We start from the raw sequence: 22,185 nt of genomic DNA on the forward strand, positions 1-22,185 counted from the left end.
TCCTTCTTCTTCACAAAAAGAACACCACAACCCCACGGAGAAGTACTAGGCCAGATGAGACCCATTCTTTCTTGCTCATCGAGTTGCTTCTTCAGCTCCTTCAACTCTTCAGGTCCGAGCTTGTAAGGACGTTTGCACACAGGTTCCGTGCCAGGCTCAAGTTCAATAACGAATTCCACTGGCCGGTGCGGAGGCATTCCTGGGAGCTCTTCTGGAAAGACGTCTTGATATTCGCAAACGACTGGAATTTGAGAGATAGCATCCAATTCACCCTTCTCATTGAGAGAAAACAGACGGATAGTATTATCCCGAGCGGCAAAGACAATTACATCCTCAGACGAATGAGTCAATTGAATCTGTTTGGCTGCACAATCAAGCTGAGCCTTGTGCTTAGAAAGCCAATCCATCCCGAGAATAAGATCAATATCCGAGTTGCCAAGAATCATTGGAGAAGCCAGAAACTTGAAATCACCCATCAAGATAGAAATATCCAGAATCATCAAACTAGAACTCAGACGCTTAGCTGGAGAGACAACTTGCATAGCTCTAGGTAAAGCCTTAGTACTAAAATTGTTCTCCGATGCAAATGGGAATGACATGAAGGAATGCGATGCACCAGAGTCAAAAAGTACTTTTGCGGGAACATCGTTAACAGGAAGGTTACCCATGATCACATCTGACAAGTCCTCTGCCTGAGCTGCATTCATCAAATTGACCTTGGCATGTTTGGGGTTATGCTTGACCACAGCTGTACTTGCCGATCTCACAGGAGGAGGAGGAGGAAGACGCCTCTGGTTGAAACACTTGTTGGCATAGTGACCCTTCTGTTGGCACTTGTTGCACGTGACCTCTGAAAGCGGACGGTGATACGGAGCACTCGATCTTGGAGCTTGAGACGAAGCCTTGTTCTGAAAGCCTGGGTTGGGTGGGTGGGAAGAACCACTGCCACCTTTGCTCTTCTGCTGATACGGCTGACGGAACGGAGGAGGAGGAAGCCAAAACTTCTGCTGCTTGGCCACTTGAGTAGAGGAAGAAGGAGTAACATCTCTGACTCGCTTCCTGGAAGCATCACACCTCAACTGAGCAGCCTCTTGCTTCAGTACCATGTTGTAGAACTCATCGTATCCCAAGGGCTCAAAGAGAACAAGAGCGAGCTGAATATCTTCTCTGAGACCACCCCTGAACTGATATATCATGCTCTTCTCATCAGGAACGTCCTGCTTGGCAAAGCGGGCGAGCTTCTGGAACAACTTGTTGTAGTCATAGACAGACAAAGAGCCTTGCTTCAGATTGCGGAATTCCTCACGCTTGCTTTCAACCACGCTCTGCGGAATGTGATGAGCTCGGAAATCTCGACGGAAATCATCCCAAGTGATAACACGTCCACCTCTGGAATCCTTGTACTGCTGGAACCATTCTGCAACTTGATCTTTGAGTTGGAAGGAAGCGAACTTGACAAAGTCCTCAGGCCTGACGTTACTGCACTCGAAATGCTTACACAGATCCACAAGCCAATCGTCAGCATCGGTTGCCTCAACACAATTGCTGAAAATCTTTGGCCCATTAGCAAGGAACTGGTTGAGTGTAGCAAAGTGACTCTGATTGCTGCCTTGATTCCCTTGACTGCCTTGATTGCACTCTTGGAGAATTTGCATGATCAGCTGAGTGTTTGCATTGGTTGCGGCCATCACAGCTTGCCATGCCTCTGGAGGAGGTGGAGGCGGTGGTGGATCTTGATTCTGGTTCTGACTGGTGCTCTTAGCGGGAGCCATCCTGAAGAGGTTGACCACCGTTAGCACATAGACAGATAAATGAAGCTGAAACCAACGGAATGAAAATTGCAACATATAGTCTTCACATCTGAACAAAATGAACGAATACATTCCTCTTCAAATGGTCACATATCCATAAATTGAGAAGCCACGTAAAATTAAGGTAGAAAAATAAATCAACAAGGTACGGATCAAGAACGAATAATCGGTAAGAAATCCCAATTTCAAACCAATATCCGTGGAAGAAGAACTAGAGCTACTAGAATTCCCACCTATGAAACTCATGAACTTTTCCGGTTATGCAATCAGGTGTTGGGGATACAAGGGAAGCATAATATCTCACCCAAACTAGCAAATCCTACATCCAGCTGTATCCATCCTTCAACACATAACCAAGAAAAACTTCGGAAACCATCTACCTCAACCTTCGAAAAGCATCCGTTATACAATTTATGGCGATACTCCCGAACTCCCGCCCCAGTACTGGGTGGCGTCGAGGTTATCTCACCAACGAACTGCATAAAAGAGATTTTCGATGTCGGCGAACATATCTCAAGTATTCAAGAATTGCAACGATAAAATTATGATGACAACACCTCAGAGCTCAACTCCCCGGGACACTTCCACTAAACCCCTGACAGGAGGCACCAAGTCAATGTTCTCATCATAAGCCATCGGAACAAATCCAAGATACTCGCGTGATCCTAAAATTTTTTTTTAGTGAAATTTGAGAAGAGAAGAGTCAAAACTCTACATCAGGATGCCTTACCAGAGCGATGAAGAGACTGGGAAGTAAAAAGAATTCCTAAGCTCTCCGATATATAATTCCTAAAGACTCAAAACATTTTTTCTAGACACAACTCGGCTGCTAAAAACGATCAAGCAATGGGGCTCCTAAGGTCGGGGAAGGCTCTGATACCAACTTGTAACGCCCTCGATGCGGCTATAGCTCCCACGTGTCGAGGCACGACTTAGAGACATAACCGCATTGAAAGCAATGTCGCAAGTTAGGCAATCATTACAACATCCCATGTAATATATGATAAAAGGGGGAGATACATAGTTGGCTTAAATCGCCACGTCACATCAGAGTACATAAATAACATCCATCATACAAACACTCATGGCCCGACTACGGCGCCAAAATAGAAGAAAACCCAACATGCGACAAGGCCCTGAATCGAACCCCAACTAGGCACCACTACTGATCATCGGGAAAGGAAACATAATAACGCTGAGAGTCCTCGTCGAACTCCCACTTGAGCTCGTACTCGTCACCTGGAGCGAAGTCACCTGGACCTGCATCTGGAGTTATAGTATCTGTGAGCCACAGGGACTCAGCAATCTCACACCCTCGCGATCAAGACTATTTAAGCTTATAGGAATGGATAAGGCAAATATAGGTGGAGCTGCAGCAAGCGACTAGCATATATGGTGGCTATCTTATGCGCAAAAGAGAGCGAGAAGAGGAGGCAAAGCGCGAGCAAGAATCTAGAAGAACAACCTGCGCAAGCATAACTCCAACACCGTGTCCACTTCCCGGACTCCGCCGAGAAGAGGCCCTCACGGTAACACACACGGTTGATTATTTTAATTAATTAAGGTTCAAGTTATCTACAACCGGACATTAACAAATTCCCATCTGCCCATAACCGCGGGCATGGCTTTCGAAAGTTCAATCCCTGCAGGGGAGTCCCAACTTAGCCCATGACAAGCTCTCACGGTCAACGAAGGAATAGACCTCCTCCCAAGACGTTCCGATCAGACTCGGTATCTCGGTAACTCAAGACACTTCGACAGGTTAAAACAAGACCAGCAACACCGCCCGAATGTGCCGACAAATCCCGATAGCAGCTGCACATATCTCTTTCTCAGGGCACACTCAGATGAGACTAGCTACGAGTAAAACCAACCCTCAAGTTTCCCCAAGGTGGCCCCGCAGGCAGCTCAGTTCGGACCAACACTCAGAGGGAGCACTGGCCCGTGGGGGGGCTAAAATAAGATGACCCTTGAGTCTGCAGAACCCAAGGGAACAAAAAAAGGGTAGGTGGCAAATGGTGAAACCAAGGTTGGGCATTGCTGGACAAGATTTAATCAAGGCGAAATATCAAGGGGTTCCCATTATAACCCAACCGCGTAAGGAACGCAAAAATCCGGGAACATAACACCGATATGACGGAAACTAGGGCGGCAAGAGTGGAACAAAACACTAGGCGAGAGGCCGAGCCTTCCACCCTTTACCAGGTATATAGATGCATTAAGATAACATAGCAATATAATGATATCCCAACAAGTAAATAAAAGATGTTCCAACAAGGAACGGCCTCCAATTTTCACCTGCAACTAGCAACGCTATAAGAGGGGCTGAGCAAAGCGGTAACATAGCCAATCAACGGTTTGCTAGGACATGGTGGGTTAGAGGTTTGACATGGCAATTGGGAGGCTGACAAGCAAAAGGTAGGCATCGTAGCATTGGCATAGCAAGAGCGAGCAAACTAGCATAGCAAAGATAGTAGTGATTTCGAGGGTATGATCATCTTGCCTGCACAGTTGTCAGAGTTGACTGGATCCTCACAAGCAGACTCAACGGGCTCCTCGGTAGCGAACTCGTCTCCCGGCTCTACCCAACAAGACAAACAAGCAACAAGGATACAATCAACCACGTGCAAGACCAAGCAATATGATGAAATGATGATATGCTATGCGGGATGCGATGCGGGATGCAAAATGCAAGATATGACAGGAAATGCATGAACCTGGCCTCAACTTGGAATTCCAAGGGTGCCACTGGATAGAGGGGATGAAATCGCTTGAAAACGATATAAAGATCATTGGAATCGGAGTTACGGTTTGGAAAAGGCAAGCGTTTTAAGATATGACACCGGTCTGCGATTTACAGCAAGTAGGCATCTAAATGCAACGAAATGAACATGCTACAGCCACCAAACATGACAACAAAAGACATGGCAGGGATGCACACAAGATGCTTAACAAAAGACTAGCACTGAGCCACGGCCAATTCATCTATTAAGAGGTTCAAACAAGCATGGCAAAAACGCAAATGCAAAACAGATTCCAGACTTAGTGAAATTATCACTAGTCTGAAATTTCAGATCACGAAGCCCTCTTCGGAGCAGCAAAACAACATGATAAATGACCTGATTAAGACAAGTAAGAACATGGAATGGAGCTGCTCAACAAGCTTAACAAAATACCCAAAGTGACCTGGGGCCAAAAGGGTTCACAAAATATAGTAACGGGCACACGAACATAGCTAAAACACAATCAGTTTTCAGACTTAGTGAAAACTGAGACATGCTGAAATATAACTCACGAAGGCATGTAAACGAGCTTGATGAACTCACCACGGTGCAAGTCATGGCAAGGAAAGCATACATCCATTAAGAAGGCACAAAATACAAGCTAGACATGGCAAGAACAATGGCATAGCATGCACGGTTCAACTACAATAACATCGGAAAAATCGCAAACGAGTTGACGATCTGCCCAGATTCACCACGTAGCAAAAGTAGAGCTTGATTTACTCAAGCTATGTTGCTCCAAAATAGCAAGTAAAGACATGGATGGATAGAGCATAACATGAATAACAAAAGTCCCTTACTGATCATCCTCAAAAGAGGCACGGATCACTAGGAAACAAGCTGAACATATGGCATCATGAACTAAATAATCCCAGACTTAGTGAAAACAACCAAGTCTCTGAAAACAGATTTCCCGGGTGCCTCACTTTGCAAGCTTGCACAAGTCACCACACACATCCTAAAAATGCATGGGTTGCACCTCTGGAAAGAAGACAAAATGCTTAACAAAACATATGAAGGACTCACAGGCATAGCATGCACACAATAATCATGGCAAAAATGACAAAAGTCTAAGATGAACTAGCAGATCTGACAATTAACTCACGAAGCCTCCTTCTAACAGCATTTTGGGCATCAAGATGAACTCAAATGAAAATGATGCAATGGAATGAAATGATGTACTCGTCGAGGCGAACATTTTGATATATTATAAGCCCAAATCGGAGCTACGGATGCAAAGTTACGTGCGGTCAAATAGGCATAAAAATTAGGGGGGAGAGGGAAAAGTCAACCGGCTAGGGTTTTTTGGATCTAGATCTGGGCAACACTGTAGCAGGCGCGGAAACCGAGGAACGCCGGAGATGAACTCGAAGCTCGCCGGAGTCTTGCCGGAGCTCGTCGTGGAAGGAGAGGCCGGGGCTCCCGCCGGCGAGGACGTGGGGTCGCGGGGCCGGCCGGATGCGGGGCGTCGGAGCCGGCCGGTGGGCGGCGAGGGGCGGCGCGGGCCGGGCTGCGGGGAGGCGAGGTCGGCGAGGCGAGGTGGCAGCCGTGGCGGCGGGGAGGCGAACAGCGGTGAGGTCGGCGAGGCGAGGTGGCAGCCGTGGCGGTTCCGGCCACCGGAGCGCGGGAAGAAGCGGCGGCGCGGGACGGAGAGATGGCGGCGCGGATCTGGCCCGTGGGGGCCATGGGCGGGCCTCCCGCGGGCCGGCGGGCTTCGGCGGCGCGGCGAAGTGGTCCGTGCCACGTGGCGGCTGGCGAGTGGGCGGGCTGCGGCGGCGGACGTTGTCCGGCCGGGGGCAGACACGCCCGTCGGTGCGAGGATCTGTTTTTTTTTAAACTAGGGTTTCGAGGGGGAGGAGAGATCCGAAAATGGAGGGGGCTATATATAGGCATAGAGGGAGCTAGGAGACTCCAAATAAGGTGCGGTTTTCGGCCACGCGATCGTGATCGAACGCTCTAGGACATGGAGCAGAGTTTGGTGGGTTTTGGGCCAAATTTGAGGGGTGTTGGGCTGCAACACACACGAGGCCTTTTCGGTCCCTCGGTTAACCGTTGGAGTATCAAACGAAGTCCAAATGATACGAAACTTGACAGGCGGTCTACCGGTAGTAAACCAAGGCCGCTTGGCAAGTCTCGGTCCAATCCGGAAATGTTTAACCCCCACACACGAAAGAAAGCTAGAAATGACCACCGGAGGAGAACGAAGCGCCGGAATGCAAAACGGACAACGGGGAAAATGCTCGAATGCATGTGATGAACACGTATGCAAATGCAATGCACATGATGACATGATATGAGATGCATGAAAACGAAAACAACACACGGAGACAAAGACCCGAACCCGAGAAATAAATATAACTTAACGCCGGAAACGGCAAGAGTTGGAGTACAAATTGGGAAGTTACATCTGAGGCGTTACAAGGGGTGTGTCTAGAAAGTTGGTTGCTGCAAAGATACGAGGCTGTGAGTTTGGTCAAATTGCCTATAATGTTTGTGATATTGCCTTGGATCTTGAAGGCACTGTTGCATGATGCAGTGCTACAGCCAGCATGGGACCTCATCTTTGCAGGCTAATTCTCTAGCTTGTAACACTGGGATTTGTGCACAAGCTAAGCTAGCTAAGACAGTAGCTTCCTTGCAACCCACAAAAGACAAAGGAAAAGGGGTGAAAAGGGGGAGATGGTTAGCTTTGATGAGCAGGCAACATCTTCCTAACCCCCTTCTTCTTGTCTCCTCTCACTATCTCTCTCACACACATGGCAAGCAAGGGTGTCTGAGTGTGTGAAAAAAATACTAAACTAATTCAACCACTAAAGCAAATTAATTTTTATTTCAGTTGAGAATCGGGCACCTTCTAGGTCAAGAAAATTGGGCATGACCTTTGCTAATTTTCTTGACCTAGGAGTGCCCCATTTCTCAACCGAAACGGAAATTAATCAATGTTTCAGGAGAAAGGGGTCATTTTAGAAGATCACAAGTAGCAGCAGCATCACTTGACAAAATCACAACTAGCAGCAGCATCACAAGTAGTACAGCAGCAACATCATCACAAGTAGTATAGCAGCAGCATCATCACAAGTAATACACTTAGCTACCAGTTCAGAAATACAGCTAAGATAAGATCATCACCACATTTCAGAAACATAGCTCATCATTTTCATTCTTGCAGATAAGATCATCACCACATTTCAGAAATACAGCTTCATAGGTTGTTCTCTGTATGCAAGCAGTAGACCATATATATGTGACATTTTCATCTCTCATTAGCGCTAAGATCTAAAGTCTATTTTTGCTCATGCTGATTACTCACTTCAAAATAGGTTGCTTAGTAGTACGAAACAACACACACCAAGCTCCATCAAAAACAGAATAAAAATGGCCATGTCATGCTTGGCAATAGCACAAGTAACATGAAAATTCAGGAGTAGGAGATCACAAAAGTACAGTCCACAGGTTACTCCAAGTTTCTGAATTTTCAGTAAATTTTCTGTAAGAAAGAACTAAAAGAAAAGAAATCCTAGGGTTAAAAAATCTGGAGCAAGTCCTAGCAGAACCACAAAATGTTCGTCTACTCAAATTAATGTCCAAACAGTGTCATATCTGAAATGTGTAAACAACATCATATCTGAAATTAACCTGTCATGTTCACTGCTCAAACATGAAGTACCAGCAACCTTCAACAAGAAGTACTCAAACTGTCAAACATGAAGTACAAGCAACCTGCTATGTTAGGAGTACAAGAAGGATCCTGCTGCTGCTCCAAATAGCACTGGGAAACAGACATACTCCAACAGTTGATTACGTGGTGGTGTTTAGGGATGGAATGCACAAAAATTGCAGGTGGCTCAACCTACCAGAACCATTGAAACGTAGTGAAACCCGCCCTGACATCGGTCAGTTCCGTGCACAGCACAGACACGTACGCACGCTGCTATGCTAGGGTCCTAGCGCCAACGAGGACACCAAGTAGATAAAATCACCAATGGTTATCGTAGTTTAGTTTGATTGTTGGTTGGCAGTGCTTTTGCATTATACTATATTCCTACCATTTCAGAATACATTGCATGTTAGTTTCTGTTCAAAAACCAAACCTTGTAAATTTGGACCAGGTTGATTATAGGGAAAAATGTCAATGATATGTTTCTCTATAAACTTGGTGATATTTACAAAGTTTGGCTTGGGGCAAAACTACTGTGTACTATTTTGAATTGGATGGAGTATTTGAAATGTTGTCTGAGGTTCTCAAATAGTTTTCCATCTAGTTTCATGGTTCTCAAAACAGTTTTTCTAGAACAAGATGTGTGAATGGGACGGAGATGTGTCTGTTTGGGAGGCATCTCTCCTAAAAAATATGAAGGTTCATGGCTTTCAAGCCAAATGACCAAGTTCATGGCTATATCCATGTCAATTTTTATATAATGTGACGATAGTTGGCACAAACATGGTGCTTAGCATGCCAAACAAGATTGCACATGGGAGGTTCTAACTTTTTGTAATAAAAATAAATTTTCATTTTTCAAGTGCCAAAAGAGGGTTTTTGTGTGAAAAATAAGATGCAAAAGTTCACTTATCCAATTACTAATGGTTTTCGCCAACGAGTTCCAAGCAATTTGATCGGGCTGAGTAATTACATGAGGACAGCTAAAGAACCAACCTAATCAGCTAGAACAATGGCTAGACAAATTAAGCAATCGCACAGTTGGGCATGCATTCCATCCCTAAACAGCACAGGCAGAGAAAGAGCAGGGCAGAGGAGAGGGGGATGGGATTATACCTAGTCTAAGAGACCAAACCAGATGCGCAGGCAGAGCTGCTTGTGCCACGGCCAGCAAATCGAAGGTTGGTGGCGTCTGACGCGTACACCTGCATGAGCAAAGGAAGCCAAAGTGCATGAGAAAATCAAAGGGAAGGGAATGGAAGGGAAGGGAAGAGAAGAGCAAATCGAGGATTACCTTGACGAGCAGCGGCGTCCCGAGCGAGAAGAAGCGCTGGTGTCTCCCCGCGGCCGGCGACCAATGTGCAGAGGTGGTTGTCCAGGACGGTGCGACGGCGGCGAGGCTTTCTGGGCTCTGGGGGAGAGGAGAGGGCGCGGGAGGGAGAGGGCGAGGGCGAGGGAAGGTGGGGAGAGGGCGAGGGAGAGGGAAGGCGAGGAGAGGGCGAGGGAGGGAGAGGGCAAGGGCGAGGGAGGGCGAGGAGAGGGCGGAGAGGGCGAGGCAGGGCGGCGGCGGTGGAGCGGGCGCGGGCGGACGGCGTCGGGTTAGGTTTGGGGCGAGAGGTGGATCTGGCGAGGGAGGGAGAGAGGCTAGAGGGAGAGGGCAAGTGGAGTGGGGGAGGGTTAGCAATGGCGCACCTCTTAGGGGTGCGCCATAAACATAAGTATACCAATGGCGCACCTACTAGGGGTGCGCCATAAGCACCGTGATAGCAATGGCGCACCTTCCCCTGGTGCGCCATTACTAACTTTTTTTGGATTTTTAGTTGGATGTAATAATTTTTTAGAAAATGACCATAAATTTTAAAATGTTACGATATAAGTAGTTATTACTAATTTTCAAATACTTGCGTTGCAAAACATTTGTGAATTGGTAAAACATTTATGAATATGAAAAAATATCATCAAATTTGAAAAAATATTCATGAATTCAAAAAGTGCCCATGAAATTTAAAAATATTCATGAGTTCAAAGAATATTAACAAATTCAATACTTTTTGTGAGTTAGAAAAATGTTTGCATTTTCAAAAAATGTTTGCAAATTTAAGCAGGAAAGGAAACACTGAAAAATAAAATACCAGAATAAACATAAATAAAAATTGGTATATCAATGACGCACCTCCTAGGGGTGCGCCATAAATACCTTGATGGCAATGGCGCACCTTCTCCTGGTGCGCCATTACTAAATTTTTTTACCAGAATAAACATAAATAAAAAGAATTAACATACCAGAAGAAAACATTAATCCCCACTGTTTTGAACAAAAGAGGTTACTGGATAGAGGACTAGAACAGCAGAAATGCCATTTTCATATGTCGAAATACAATCGAGAAATGTAATAATTTAGTTGCATGTAATAATTGAGCTTGTCACTGACACACACACACGCGGCCGACATGTCGTAATAATTGAGCTTTCCATATGTTAAAATACAATCTTAGCTATCTTTTCACAATCTTCTTGCCCTTTTTTCCGCAAATGGAGTTCTTCTCTTAAACAGACGTCCTTTAGGTAGGGTGGTCCTGCTTCTTCTTGTGGTGTATGGTACTTCATCGTCGTCGTCATGTTCCATCTTCGGGTCATCGTACTTGTCGAAGTCTTGCTCATTGGCAATTCCATCGATTCCGATGATCTTCCTTTTGCCTCTCCTCACGACAACACGACTGGGCATTGATGGGTCGGTAATGAAGAAGCATTGGTCCACTTGGGAAGCCAGTACCCATGGCTCATTTTTCGGGGTGACGTTTGCGCCTGCGGTCTTGGAATTGGCTTCGGGTATAACCATGGTGGTGAAGTACCGGTCTTCTTTTAGGACGCTCTTGGCCCATCTGACACGGAACATCGGGACCTTCTATCCAGCGTAGCTCAGCTCCCAGATCTCCTCGATCCTTCCGTAGTATCTGTCCTTGTCGTTACCGGTGTAGGATTCCATCGTTACCCCAGAGTTCTCGTAACCATCGCTCTTCATGTCCTTGTCCTCGGTGTATAATGTGTAGCCGTTGATATCGTACGCCTGATAGGTCATCAGGTTGTGCTCTGCGCCCTGTGACAAGGCGAATATGAGTTTTTCTTCCACAGAAGAATCCTCATGTAAAGGATACGACAGAATCTTCTCCTTGAACCAATGCATGAAACATGAGTTGTGCTCTTTGATTATATCTCCGTCCGTCCTCTGTTGGCCTCGGTCATTGTACGTCTTCTCAATAAAGGTTTTGTGCTCTACCACCCAAGAATCGACCACGTCTATGTGTTGTAGCACGACTAGGTTTGCTCTTTCAAAGTCGGCGAGTCGACCCTCGAAGTTGACATGCATTTCGCGGCAACCCTTGCGGTGACCCCATCCAACAAGCCTGCCGAGGTGCCCGTTGACAGGCAGACCAACGGGGTTCTCGATGCCTAGATAATTCGTGTAGTAGGAGATGCACTCTTCGGTCAGAAAGCCCCTGGCTATGCTTCCCTCTGGACGTGATATGTTTTGAACGTATCCTTTGATGACACCATTCATCCTTTCGAACGGCATCATGCTGTGCAGGAACATCGGCCCGAGTTGGATGATATCCTCCATGATATGGACCAGCAGATGCACCATAACGTCGAAGAATGCGGGCAGGAAGTACATCTCCAGCTCGCATAGCATCACCACGATCTCTTCCTGTAGCCTTCTGAGTTGCCTCACGCCAACCGACTTCCGAGAGATGACGTCGAAAAAGTTTCATAGGCCAAATAGCGTTTCACGGACGTGCACGTCCATGATCCCACAAATTGCAACTGGAAGTATCTGCATCATCAGCACGTGACAGTCGTGAGACTTCATCCCGCTGAAATTCTGCTTCGCTGAGTCTAGGTATCTGCTTATCTTCCCCGCGTAACCATAAGGAAGTTTTACTCCTACGAGGCAGGTGAAAAATTGCTCGATATCCTCCTCACTTAGAGTGAAGCACGCGGGAGAGCAGTATTTCCGATCTTTTTGGCCTTTTTGCCTTTGCGACGACTTTTCGTGTCCTTCGCCTCATCATCATCATAATCATCATCATTAGCGTGAAGCTCCTCCCTGATGCCCATTGATTTCAAGTCTACCCTTACTTTCGGCCCATCTTTGGTCCTCTCTGGCATGTTGAGCAGGCTACCAAGCAGACTCTCGCACACGTTCTTCGTGACATGCATGACATCAAGGCTGTGAGGCACACGGAGGATCTTCCAGTACGGCAAGTCCCAGAAAACAGACCTCGTTTTCCATACCTTCAGCAGCGGCTCTGGCGCCTTTCGCTTCTTTCCCGGCTCTGGAGCCTTTTGCTTCTTTCTCGGCGGTGGGCAATCTTTCCAATTTTTCAACAGCTTGTCTATTTCCTCGCCGCTCCTCGTACGCGGGCATCTTCGGGGTTCGGTTTCACCATCGAACATATCCTTGCGTTTTCTCCATGAGTCATCATCGCGAAGCCACCTTTGATGTCCCATGAACATGGTTTTCGAAGACCCAGGATCTCTATCTAGCTGGCGATATGTTGTGTCATCCATGCACCTGACGCATTGATGTCTACTACACAACCTTCTTCTTGTAGACGTTGTTGGGCCTCCAAGTGCAGAGGTTTGTAGGACGGTAGCAAATTTCCCTCAAGTGGATGACCTAAGGTTTATCAATCTATAGGAGGCGTAGGATGAAGATGGTCTCTGTCGGTGTCAAAACCGGCGGATCTCGGGTAGGGGGTCCCGAACTGTGCGTCTAGGCCGGATGGTAACAGGAGGCAAGGGACACGAAGTTTTACCTAGGTTCGGGCCCTCTCGATGGAGGTAAAACCCTACGTCCTGCTTGATTAATAATGATGATATGGGTAGTACAAGAGTAGATCTACCACGAGATCGGAGAGGCTAAACCCTAGAAGCTAGCCTATGGTATGGTTGTTGATGTGTATGTTGTCCTACGAACTAAAACCCTCCGGTTTATATAGACATCAGAGAGGGTTAGGGTTACATAGAGTCGGTTACAATGGTAGGAGATCTGAATATCCGTATCGCCAAGCTTGCCTTCCACGCCAAGGAAAGCCCCTTCCGGACACGGGACGAAGTCTTCAATCTTGTATCTTCATAGTCCAGGAGTCCGGCTGAAGGTATAGTCCGGCTATCCGAACACCCCCTAATCCAGGACTCCCTCAGTAGCCCCTGAACCAGGCTTCAATGACGACCAGTCCGGCGCGCAGATTGTCTTCGGCATTGCAAGGCGGGTTCCTCCTCCAAGTACTTCATAGAAAATTTTAAACACAAAGATAGTGTCCGGCTCTGCAAAATAAGTTTTCCACATATTGCCATAGAGATAATAATAGTTACACAAATCTAATCTGCTGACGTATTCCATAGTGTGACACACCACGGCCAAGCCTTTATCCAAGTCGTTTCATTATCCCACCTCAGCGCGTCATGCGAGGCGGTTTCCTTGGCACATCTTGTCAAAGCAGAGATCGTGTCCCCTTATTCCGGGATTCTCATCAATACGGGCGTGGGTAACCCAACCGCGCCTTTGATTATGGTGCTTGGAGATAAGCGAGTTTTACCAGGCTGGTGGGGACATGTAGTTGTGTCCACCCATATAAGGGGATAAGGATCCACCTTTTCACCCACGCCTTCTTCCTCCTTTGCCTATCCATTCTTGCGCACTCGAGCTCCAGCGCCCAAGTCCGCACTCCCACCTCAACCTTCTCCAGTCATGTCCGGAGCGGGAGGCAAGTGGATGGTCTCCTCCGTCATGGAGGGACACATCAAAAAGCTGAGGAAAGCCGGATACCTGTCTAGCGACATCGCGCACCGGCTTCCCGAAAAGGGGCAGCTCATCCCCACCCCTAGGCCCCATGAGAGGGTGGTATTCCTCCCCCATTTCCTCCGTGGACTGGGCTTCCCTCTGCATCCATTTGTCCGGGGCTCATGTTCTACTACGGCCTGGATTTCCATGATCTAGCCCCGAACTTCGTCCTCAATATCTCGGCGTTTATCATCGTGTGCGAGGCTTTCCTCCGCATCCTCCCCCATTTCGGCCTATGGCTCAAGACTTTCAACGTTAAGCCGAAGGTGGTGCGCGGCAGCCAGGCGGAGTGCGGCGGTGCCATGGTGGGCAAGATGGCCAACGTCCCGTGGCTCGAGGGCTCCTTTGTGGAGACCCTGAAGGGGTGGCAATCGTGGTGGTTTTACGTCACCGAGCCGCGCGACGCCGAATGGGTTGCACCCCCTGAGTTTCGATCCGGCCCCCCTACGCGGCTCACCTCCTGGAAGGAGACGGGCCTGTCTTGGGGTAAAAAAGGAGAGCTGACCGGACTCCAAACATGCATCCAAACCCTGGTGGACAAGAAGCTCAAGATTGTCAACCTAGTCCAGGTTATGCTCATCCGCCTGATCCTCCCGTGTCAACAACGGGCCTTCAACTTGTGGGAGTTCGACCCGGCGCAGCACCGAACTCTAAACAGGCTCTTCGACACGACGTACGAAGATGCCTGGAGGATGCTTTTCAAGGGCGCCGAGGCTCCCGCATCCGCTACCGAGGATCGCGGATTCAGTACGCAGCATCACGCTCATGCGGTAAGCTGTTATTTTTCCTTTTACAGGATATTAGGCTATCATAGTTTGACTCCATGCAGGATCTAAGCTCCCTTATCTTTGACAGGATTGGCAGGTGACGTCCAGACAGATCAACTGTCCGGCTCCTTTGCCCGAAGGCCCAGCGGACGCTCGCTTGGCGAAGCTGCTGGTTCCGGTACCCTATGTGGTGCCGGAGAAGAAGGCCACGAAAAGGGCCACCGGGACTCGAAAGAGTGCCCGGCGCCAGGAGGTGGCGGATTCATCATCCGACGGTCCCGAAGCGCCTTCCTCTCGTGAAGACGAGGAGGAAGAAGAAGAAACCTCTCCCCCTCCAGCGGGAGGAGAGAAGAAAAGGAAGGCCGCCCTCTCTGAGGAGGCCGGAGGGTCCAAGAAGGGGAAAACCCTTCCTTCGGACTACTCCACCGACGCCGACGACGGCGGAGAGGAGTGGCAGCCCAGGGCCAAGCCCTTGGCAAAATCGTAAGTATCCGGATACCGGAGTAATTCATAGTATTCGTTTATTGCACAGCTTTCCCTTATGTCGAATATGTTTATGCAGTCCACTCAAAGACCGGCTCGACGCATCGTCGAGCAGCTCACTAGACTTTTCGGATGTGAACTCGCTTCCGATGGCTTCCTCCCCCCGTCCTACGGATGACACCGAGGTGTTGTCCCAACAGGCTCCAAGCAGGGAGGAGGTGGTCCTGGAGGCGCCGCAAGGCGACCTCCCGGACTCCAGGAGTAAAGGGGATGAAACTCCCCAGGGCTCCAAGTCCGGCTCTAGGCCGGACACCGCTCCGGAACCTTCAAAGGTTCCATAGTCCGGCGGGGGACCTCCTTCCAAGAGGAGCAAGTCCACCGTGCCGGCGGCCCCCGTCCAACCGGAGGCGTCGGACAATATGTTGGAGGCGCTCCAAGGCACCTCCATCGACGAGGAGCACCGCACTATTATGAGTGTCGTGGTCCAGAAGGTTCAGTCCGCCAAGAGCGGACTGACTGAAGCTTGTACTAGCCTTTTGACAGGCTTTGAGGTAAGTAAACAATGTGTAAATAATATTACCGCATAGACAGTAGCCCCTGATGCTCTGTTGGGCGTTCGGGAAGAAAAGCCGAATAGAGGATCAAAGAATTCACAGGAGTCTAACAAAAGGAGTCAATATGCGTATGCAGGCTTCTCTGCTGGCGTCCGCCACACTGACTGCGGAAGTGGACACGCTGAAGCAGAGCCTCGAGAAGTCCGAGCAAGAGCTCGGGCGTGCCAAGAAGCAGCTCGAGGAGAAGGAAGGTAAGAAATACCTTGTTTGAATATATAAAAAAGGTGCAATTGCAAGAAATGACAGGATTAACATGGCTATTGTAGGGGCCACGTCTGAGGTGGCGACCCTTAAGCAAGCATTGCTCGAGGCCGAGAAGAGTGCAGCCGCGGAGCGCACCGAGTGGGAGAAGTATGAGGCCGAGGTTGGAAAGGTGCGGCAAGAGCTCCAGGTTCTCATGAAGAAACATGAGAGTTTGGAGCTTGACTCAAAGGCGCGAGCGTCCGAGCTCGCGGCGGCTATTGAAAATGCCAAGTCTGCCAAGGCCGAATCCCAGAAGACCCTCCAGGAGTTGGATGAGGTGAAGAAGATAGCGGTGGGTAAGGCATTCTTTATGCAAAGAAAACATATAAACGTGAGCTACTTGATACTTACCCGAATCCGGAGCTCTCCAGGAGCATTTGCAGATCTTCCCCGAAGTGTATCCGATGCCGCCGCATTCTATCGAGCCGCAGAGGGTAGCTCGACAGAGAAGGTGTTCTGGTCTCAGTATGCTGAGGCCGGACACCCCGTGCCCCTGAGCGACCAGCTGAAGCAACTGGTCGAGCTCCACAGGGCGGCCGAACAGGCCATGAAGGGCCTCCTAGTTCGGCTGTGGCCTGGAGAGGCTCTGCCTGGGAGCTATTTCGGGCTGGTGCGGCGGCTGGTGGAGGCCTGTCCAAGGCTCGAAGTCATCAAGCGCTCTGTCTGCATTGATGGTGCCCGTAGGGCCTTTGCCCGTGCTAAGGTGCACTGGGGCAGGCTGGATGCTGAGAAGCTTGTGACGGACGGGCCACCGCCGGGGAAAGAGCATCGCAAGCCCGAAAATTACTATAAGGATGTTCTGAAGGGTGCCCGCCTTGTGGCGGATGAATGTACTAGGGATGTAATTTTTTAGTAAAACTCGCTCGTTTTTGTCGTGTGCGCTGAAAACTTGTTCATATGCGCGGAGCAATGCTTTTTGAATTTAAAATATTACCTTCTGTGCGGCTGTTTATCAATACTGAGAGATGGCGAGTCGTCGGCTTCTGCCCCCGTGCCGCTAGTGCTGGGGTGTTCGGGGATAAACCTGGACGCTCTTTTTCCCATATTTGGGTCCTTCGAGGGAGGCGCTCAGCCCAACGAATGAGGCAATCGGACTATAATGCGTGAACACTCTCACTTAGCCATAGAATTCTATAATTTTAAATTTCGGCGAAGCCCCTAGTATTCTGAAGACCGAGTTTGGGGCTCTATCCACGCCTTGGCCGGACAGAGCCGACTCCTCGCCCTAAGAGGCATAAGTCTTTAGGGACTCGAAAAAACCTCTCGAACAGCGACCAGCTCTCACTTCATCATGACAGTCAGTTTTAGCTTTCTCCACTGAGGTGCTCGGCCCAGCTCAACTGGGGCACAATCGCAGTGGTTCTCCTAGTGCTACCTTAGCCGATATAGCGGAACGTAAGGCACCAAAACATAGGAGCCGGGCAAACCCAACTATTGACCCAAGACATGATTCGGAGCCGATGCATATAATGCTATAAGTTCGGGGTGCCGCACTTGTGAAAGTGTTCGGACTTCTCACACCATATTGGGGGGTGCTAAAAGCCCCTGGCGTATTTTGGCCGTACCAAATTGTACGGAAGCAACATGTTGTTAAGGAACATATATTTATAAAAAGGTAATGCGAAAATAGACAAAAGCTATGCATTGTTGATTAAAAATGGTTGCGATCGAAGCAGAACGATACAAGTAATGCGATAAACAAAAAGTTGGACTATTTAACATGTCTGCTCCAGGGGCAAGCTGCGGAATAGTATGCGAAAAAGGTATACTGCTCGTGATAGAGACCACGTGGGAGTTTGGTAATGCGGCATGGCTTGTCTGCTTCCCTGGTTCTTGCATCGTTTGTGCGGCAATTGAACTGCCGAACAGGCCTTCCGAAGAGTAGAGTCCTGGAAGTGAGAGAAAATTAAAAAATCGGCAGCCCCTGATGCGGTTTAAGCCGTGTTTTGGGCGTGCCGTGATGGTGCCCCTCCCCCTATGCCCATGGTATTTCTAGAGCGTAGTTATGTACGTGAAGTACTGGTGTCGCCTTTTTGCAAGGGTTGGGGTTGGGGCCGCATTGCTACGCCTGCTCGGAATGTGCCAGGCGGTTTTGTTGTGGGTTACTCCGGGCGCGCTTGACGGTGTCCGGACGTTTAATGGCCGGACTAGAGAATTGCCTGGATAGGCTGCTTTGTACTTCCGCTGCAAGGGCCACCATGTGCTCCTCCGTTCGGAGGGAGCGTTCGGTGTTTCCATTGACCGTAATTACTCCACGAGGGCCTGGCATCTTGAGCTTAAGGTATGCGTAGTGCGGTACCGCATTGAACCTGGCGAATGCGGTTCATCCGAGCAATGCGTGATAGCCACTGCGGAATGGGACTATGTCGAAGATCAACTCCTTGCTTCAGAAATTATCCGGAGATCCGAAGACCACTTCAAGTGTGACTGAGCCTGTATGGTTGGCCTCTACACCTGGTATTACGCCTTTAAAGGTCGTTTTGGTGGGCTTAATCCTCGAGGGATCTATGCCCATTTTTCGCACTGTATCCTGGTAAAGCAGGTTCAGGCTGCTGCCGCCGTCCATAAGGACTCTAGTGAGATGAAATCCGTCAATAATTGGGTCTAGAACCAATGCGGCAAATCCGCCATGATGGATTCTAGTGGGTTGGTCTCTTCGATCAAAGGTGATCGGGCAGGAGGACCATGGGTTGAACTTTGGGGCGACTGGCTCTACCGCATATACGTCCCTTAACGCGCGCTTCCGCTCCCTTTTGGGGACGTGGGTTGCGTATATCATGCTCACCGTCCATACTTGTGGGGGAAAACCCTTCTGTCCATTGTTGTTCGGCGGCCGGGGCTCCTCGTCGTCATCGCTATGCAGCCCCTTGTCTTCATTGTCAGCGTTTAACTTGCCTGCCTGCTTGAACACCCAACAATCCCTGTTGGTGTGATTGGCCGGCTTTTCAGGGGTGCCATGTATTTGGCACAAGCGGTCGAGTATTCGGTCCAAGCTGGACGGGCCCCTAGTATTCCTTTTGAATGGCTTTTTCCGCTGACCGGGTTTAGAGCCTCTGAATCCGGCATTAACTGACGTATTCTCAGCATTGTCGCCGTTAATGCGGCGCTTCTGCTTGTTGCGACGCGACCTGCCACTAATGTCCCTGGTGTCCGAATTACCAGGGTTCTTGGTCATATTGTTGCTATGAGCAAGCCAGCTGTCTTCTCCCGCGCAAAAGCAGGTCATGAGTGTCGTGAGTGCTGCCATAGATTTCGGCTTTTCCTGTCCGAGGTGCCGGGCCAGCCACTCGTCACGGATATTGTGCTTGAAGGCTGCTAGGGCCTCCGCATCCGGACAGTCGACTATTTGATTTTTCTTTGTTAGGAACCGTGTCCAGAATTTCCTGGCTGATTCCTCTGGCTGCTGAATTACGTGACTTAGGTCATCGGCGTCTGGGGGTCGCATATAAGTGCCCTGGAAATTATCGAGGAATGCGGCTTCCAGGTCCTCCCAACAACTAATTGATCCTGTTGGCAAGTTGTTAAGCCAATGCCGAGCTGGTCCTTTAAGCTTGAGTGGGAGGTATTTGATGGCGTGGAAACCGTCGTCACGGGCCATGTGGATATGAAGGAGATAATCCTCGATCCATACCACAGGATTTGTTGTGCCATCATATGATTCGATGTTTACGGGTTTGAAACCCTCGGGGATTTGATGATCCATTATTTCATTTGTAAAGCATAGTGGGTGTGCGGCGCCTCTGTACTGGGTGATATCATCATGTAGCTCCATTGAGCTTTGTCTACTGTGTTCGGCCCTGCCGAATTTGTGGCCGGCGTGACGGTTACCATCTCGAGCCGTGGGGTGCCCACGTGATCCGTAGATCGATCGTGTTTACCTTGCCTTGTCCTCCAACATGTCTCGTAAGTCCAGCACGTATTCCCATGCCTTGGTACGAGGTGCGGCTTGTGTGGAGGGCCGAGAGGCCTCTCTGTCGCGGCCACGAGGTGGCCGGTCGGCTGCATCAAGTGCTTCCTCCTCTAATCGGGGTAGCAACATGCACTTTAGGTAGCTCTTGGAGGGGCGTTCGAGTTTATGCTCTTCGGCCGCAAGGACTTCAGTCCATCTATCTACTAGCAAATCTTGATTAGTTTTAAGCTGTTGCTGTTTTTTCTTGAGGCTTCTTGCCGTGGCCATAAGCCTGCGTTGAAAACGTTTTTGTTCGACGGGATCCTCTGGCACGACGAATTCGTCGTCGTCGAGGCTTGCCTCGTCTTCGGAGGGAGGCATATAATTATCGTCCTCGACCTCTCTGTCAGCCGCTCCCTCATGAGGGCTGGTTTCTCCATCCTCCTGTGCTACATCTTGCTGGAGGGGATTTTCTTCGACACTTTTCGGGGTATTATTATCTCCCGTGCTGGAATCGCCGTGTTTGTTTTGGCGGGATTTTGAGCGGCGCCGCTGACGCTGGCGCTTAGGCTATTTCTTGGAGGGGTCATCCTCCGCTGTTCCATCGCCATCTCCTTCTTTTGGGGTGTCCACCATGTATATGTCATATGACGAGGTGGCCTTCCAGGGCCTGGTAGGCGCTGGTGCTTCATCATCTCCTTCATCGGCGTCCATACCGTCGATGTCTTTAGAGTCGAAGTCGAGCATGTCGGTTAAGTCGTTGACAGTGGCTACAAAGTGGGTGGTGGGTGGGCTTTGAATTTCTTCATCGTCCGTACCCCAACCTTGCTGACCGTAGTCCGGCCAGGGCTCTCCTGATAAAGAGAGAGACTTCAGCGACTTCAAGATATCGCCGAAAGGCGAGTGCTGAAAGATGTCTGCGGCAGTGAACTCCATGATCGGCGCCCAATCGGATTCGATTGGCAGGGGCGCGGAGGGTTCAGAGTCCGAAGAGGAGTCCGGCTCCTTGGAGTCACAAGTCTCGCAGAGTACGGGGCTGGTGTTCGGCTCAATCGCCGTTGGGGTCGCAGCCCCCGAGGTGGCGTCCAACCGCCCATCCTCGATCGGCGCAGTTGGCTCCGAACTAAGGGTCGGAGCCGGTGCGGGTGTGGCCTCCAGGGCACTGTTCGGCGGCAGAGTTAGATCATGCTCGTCGTGACAGTGCGGCGCGCTCGGCAGTGGCTCAAATCCGTCGAAGATCAAGTCCCCGCGGATGTCAGTCGTGTAGTTTAAACTTCCAAATCTGACCTGACAGCCAGGGGCGTAGCTTTCGATCTGCTCCAGATGGCCAAGTGAATTGGCCCGCAGTGCGAAGCCGCCGAAGACGAAGATCTGTCCGGGGAGGAAGATCTCACCCTGGACTGCATCGCTATTGATGATCGTAGGAGCCATCAGGCCTGACGGCGACGACACAGAGGAACTCCCAATGAAAGCACCAATGTCGGTGTCAAAACCGGCGGATCTCGGGTAGGGGGTCCCGAACTATGCGTCTAGGCCGGATGGTAACAGGAGGCAAGGGACACGAAGTTTTACCCAGGTTCGGGCCCTCTCGATGGAGGTAAAACCCTACGTCCTGCTTGATTAATATTGATGATATGGGTAGTACAAGAGTAGATCTACCACGAGATCGGAGAGGCTAAACCCTAGAAGCTAGCATATGGTATGGTTGTTGATGTGTATGTTGTCCTACGGACTAAAACCCTCCGGTTTATATAGACACCGGAGAGGGTTAGGGTTACATAGAGTCGGTTACAATGGTAGAGATCTGAATATCCGTATCGCCAAGCTTGCCTTCCACGCCAAGGAAAGTCCCTTCCGGACACGGGACGAAGTCTTCAATCTTGTATCTTCATAGTCCAGGAGTCCGGCTGAAGGTATAGTCCGGCTATCCAAACACCCCCTAATCCAGGACTCTCTCAGTCTCTCTCAAGCAACCCTGCAACCAAATAACAGAGAGTCTCTTGTGTCCCCAACACACCCAATACAATGGTAAATTGTATAGGTGCACTAGTTCGGCGAAGAGATGGTGATACAAGTGGTATATGGATAGTAG

This window comes from Triticum urartu, chromosome 4A (genome assembly GCF_056163025.1).
Source record: "Triticum urartu cultivar PI428250 chromosome 4A, HENAU_Tu73, whole genome shotgun sequence".
Lineage (NCBI taxonomy): Eukaryota > Viridiplantae > Streptophyta > Magnoliopsida > Poales > Poaceae > Triticum > Triticum urartu.